We start from the raw sequence: 5,093 nt of genomic DNA, 5'->3' as shown, positions 1-5,093 counted from the left end.
CTTTATAGGTTAGGTTAGGTTAGGTAGCCGAAAAAGTTAGGGTAGGTTAGGTTAGGTAGGTTAGGTAGTCGAAAAACAATTAATTCATGAAAACTTGGCTTATTAGGCAAATCGGGCCTTGCATAGTAGGCTGACAAGTGCGTTCTGGCTACTAGGTACGACATATATGTATATATATATATATATATGTCGTACCTAGTAGCCAGAACGCACTTCTCAGCCTACTATGCAAGGCCCAATTTGCCTAATAAGCCAAGTTTTCATGAATTAATTGTTTTTCGACTACCTAACCTAACCTAACTTTTTCTGCTACCTAACCTAACCTAGCCTATAAAGATAGGTTAGGTTAGGTTAGGTAGGGTTGGTTAGGTTCGGTCAAATATCTACGTTAATTTTAACTCCAATAAAAAAAAATTGACCTCATACATAATGAAATGGGTAGCTTTATCATTTCATAAGAAAAAAATTAGAGAAAATATATTAATTCAGAAAAACTTGGCTTATTAGGCAAATCGGGCCTTGCATAGTAGGCTGAGAAGTGCGTTCTGGCTACTAGGTACGACATATATATATATATATATATATATATATATATATATATATATATATATATATATATATATATATATATATATATATATATATATATATGTCGTACCTAGTAGCCAGAACGCACTTGTCAGCCTACTATGCAAGGCCCGATTTGCCTAATAAGCCAAGTTTTCCTGAATTAATATATTTTCTCTATTTTTTTTCTCATGAAGTGATAAAGCTACCCATTTCATTATGTATGAGGTCAATTTTTGTTTATTGGAGTTAAAATTAAAGTAGATATATGACCGAACCTAACCAACCCTACCTAACCTAACCTAACCTATCTTTATAGGTTAGGTTAGGTTAGGTAGCCGAAAAAGTTAGGTTAGGTTAGGTTAGGTAGGTTAGGTAGTTGAAAAACAATTAGTTCATGAAAACTTGGCTTATTAGGCAAATCGGGCCTTGCATAGTAGGCTGAGAAGTGCGTTCTGGCTACTAGGTACGACATATATATATATATATATATATATATATATATATATATATATATATATATATATATATATATATATATATATATATATATATATATATATATATATATATATATACATATATGTCGTATCTAGTTGCCAGAACGCACTTCTCAGCCTACTATGCAAGGCCCAATTTGCCTAATAAGCCAAGTTTTCCTGAATTAATATATTTTCTCTAATTTTTTTTCGTATGAAATGATAAACCTACCCATTTCCATATGTATGAGATCAATTTTATTTTATTGGAGTTAAAATTAACGTAGATATAAGACCGAACCTAACCAACCCTACCTAACCTAACCTAACCTATCTCTATAGGTTAGGTTGGGTTAGGTAGCCAAAAAAGTTAGGTTAGGTTAGGTAGTCGAAAAATAATTAATTCATGAAAACTTGGCTTATTAGGCAAATCGGGCCGTGCATAGTAGGCTGAGAATTGCGTTCTGGCTACTAGGTACGACATATATATATATATATATATATATATATATATATATATATATATATATATATATATATATATATATATATATACATATATATATATATATATATATATATATATATATATATATATATATATATATATATATATATATATATATATTGGTGTATACTGGCAGCAGGTTTTCTTTCAAACATGTTTCATTGAATATGACCGCATATTCTGTATTTATTATTTTCTGGTTTAGGGCTTCTATCCCTCTAACTATTTTCTTAGCATCAGGGCTTAATTGAAATAGGAGTTCTCCAAAACTCATTTTCGTACTTTTAAGGTGAAGAAAAGAAGTGATTTACTATAGAGTGTATTACACTTATTTGTATAATTTGCACGACGTTTCGAACCTCCATGGTTCATTCTCAAGTGAACAGATCTTACAATACTAGTTGATTTTATACCCGCATTAGGTCAGGTGATAATACAATGAAGGTGAAAAACATGGGGGGATACATAAGGGATAAATGTGAGGTGAAACATAGAGGCTGCAGAAGGCTTATTGGCCCATACGAGGCATCTCCTATCCAAACACAAAGATTAATCCAGTGTAATTGGCCTGTTATGTTGGACATTGTCTTCTGTGTTGGCATCGATATGTTCTTGTCTTGTCCTTACTCTCATGGTGGGTAGAGTAAATAGTTCCGTGATTTGGGTGTTCATGGTAGGTCACATGAGGTCTTCACATAAGAATAGAGCTAAAGGGGGGTCTAAACCAGAGGATTTAGACCCCCCTTTACCTCGAAATTATACTATATATTTAAGGTTGGAATATATTTTCACATATAAACCTAACATTCCCTAATTTAGCCCTATACTCTAATTTCGAGGTAAAGGGGGGTCTAAACCCTCTGGTTATGGGATAGGATAAGGAAAATAAGGTAAATGGTAATTAAATAGTTTTGGTGAGTTATAACCCTTTCTAACTAAGGTCAGGTTAAGGATGGTTAAGTTGAACTGATGTAGAGAAAATTCCCATTATTATCATATTTACCATTAACCTCCCTCCCCCCAGGTAATAGAGGTTAGGTTGAGGATGGTTGAATTATGTTAAAAAAAATATGCTACGAGTATGATGCAATGTTGAACCAAGATTCGTGTATCAGAGGTTAGGTCCAGGGAGGTTGGGTTGATGCATAAACAACACCTTCTTCCCATAAATACAATAAATTTTAAGTTAGATAAAGGGAGGTTAGGTCCAGGACGGCTGGGTTGATGCACAAATAACACGGTCCTCCCATATTTATGATAAATTTGAAGTTTGATAAATGGAGGTTAGGTCAAGGACGGTTGGGTTGATGCACAAACAACACGTCCTTCCATATTTACGATAAATTTGAAGTTAGATGAAGGGACGGTTGGGTTGATGTGTAAAAACAAAACACATACCCAACACAATATCTACAATATTGAACACAGTTCCAAGTTTTAAAGGAGAGGGGCTGTTAGGTCCATATCCAAAACATCACTTTTCTATGAATATGGTTACGATGTTCAACAAAGAACCTAGCAGGTTAGGCACAGTGCGGATAGGTTCATATCCAAAACTTCAGTTTTCGAAGAAAAATAGATAAAATATTCAACAAAGCTCCAAGACTCTTGCAGGTTAGGCACGGGCATTTAGGTTCATATCCAAAACATCACTTCTCTGAGTATATGTCGCATCAGAGGTTGGGTCCAGGTTCAGTTGGAGTGGGTGAAAATGTGGATAAAATAGGTTTTGGCTGTGCTATGATACACAACATTTAGGCATATTTGGTGGAAATTGTCTCCAATTTGATGGCGAAAGCTTAAATTTCCCCAACTTTAATCAAATCTGCTAGGTCAGGGATAGGTAAGGCTATGTAGGGTAGGTTGGAATATGTGAAAACTCGGCTAAAATGGTCTTTGGCTGAGCTACGTAACAAAACATTTTGGGTATATTGGGTAGAAATTGTCTTAAATTAGGTAGAATTTAGGTGAGTAAGCATAAATTTCACGAACTCTAATCAAATCTAGCTTGGGATATGGTAGGTCAGGTTAGGTAAGGCTGTGTAAGGTAAGATGGAATAAGTGAAAACTTGGGTGAAATGAACTTTGGCTATGCTAAGATACAATGAAAACTCAGCTAAAATGAGCTTTGGCCGTGCTATGTTCCAAAAACATTTTTGGGTATATTTGGTGGAAATTGTCTTATATTAGGTCAAATTTATATGGGATAACTTAAATTTCGCCGACTTTAACCAAATCTAGGTTTGGATATGCTAGGATAGGTTAGGTAAGGTTGCCTAGGGTAGGATGGAATAGGAGAAAATGTAGGTAAAAATGGGCTTAGGCAGTGCTGTGATACACAACATTTGGGGACATTTGGTGGGAATTGCCTTAAATTAGATAGAATTTAGGTGGGATAGCTTAAATTTCGCAGACTTTAACCAAATCTAGGTTTGGATATGGTAGGATAGATTAGGTAAGGTTGTGTAGGGTAGGATGGAATAGGAGAAAATGTAGGTAAAAATGGGCTTTGGCAGTGCTGTGATATGAAACATTTGGGTATATTTGGTCAAATTTAGGTGGCATAGCATGAATTTCGCCGACTTTAACCAAATCCAGGTTTGGATATGCTAGGTCAGGTTAGGTGAGGTTGTGTAGGGTAGTATGGAATAGGAGAAAATGGGCTTTGGCGATGCTATGATACACAACATTTGGGTATATTTGGTGGAAATTACCTTAAATTTGGTGAAATTTAGGTGGCATAGCATAAATTTCGCCAACTTTAATCAAATCCAGGGTTGGATATGCTTGGTCAGGTTTGGTGAGGTCGTGTAGGGAAGGACATATATAATATCTTAGGGTAATGAACTAGTATGTTTATGAAATAGTGTAAATTTTCCTATTTGGGGTTCGTGCTATATGGCAGACTCATATAATGTATGGACAGAGGCGACATAGGCTTGTATGTGAGGATATGGGATGCTCATATTTAGTAAGTTTAGCTAGGTAGAATTTACTCAAATTTGCGTAGTATAAGTATATTTTTGATAGATTTAGATGAATTTAAGTTTTAACAGGATGCATTTTGATAAGATATAGCAAATTTGTCTAAAATTATCATAGAAAATACTGACTCCACCCAACCCCACCTGCCCTAACATAACTAAGGCTAGAACAAATAAGTCTGTTAGATGGTTTGAATAAATACATAAATATGGTGGTCTGATTGGAGAGAATGTAAGAAGGAAGGTATTAATAAGACATAAAAACAGTGGACATATGTTAGATGAATAGTTTAGCACTAATAATGTTGTTATCTTAATAGAAAAAGAATGTGTTATATATTGAGCTCATCGGAAGTTATATGAACTATTTTTATATGTCTCCGTGGTGTAGTAACAGTCTCCGTGGTGGTGGTAAGTCTCCGTGGTGGTAACAGTCTCCGTGGTGTAGTGGTAAGACACTCGCCTGGCGTTCCGCGAGCGCTATGTCATGGGTTCGTATCCTGGCCGGGGAGGATTTACTGGGCGCAATTCCTTAACTGTAGCCTCTGTTTAACG

The sequence above is a fragment of the Procambarus clarkii genome, chromosome 19, assembly GCF_040958095.1.
Source record: "Procambarus clarkii isolate CNS0578487 chromosome 19, FALCON_Pclarkii_2.0, whole genome shotgun sequence".
Lineage (NCBI taxonomy): Eukaryota > Metazoa > Arthropoda > Malacostraca > Decapoda > Cambaridae > Procambarus > Procambarus clarkii.
Note: the sequence above shows the minus strand (reverse complement) of the source record.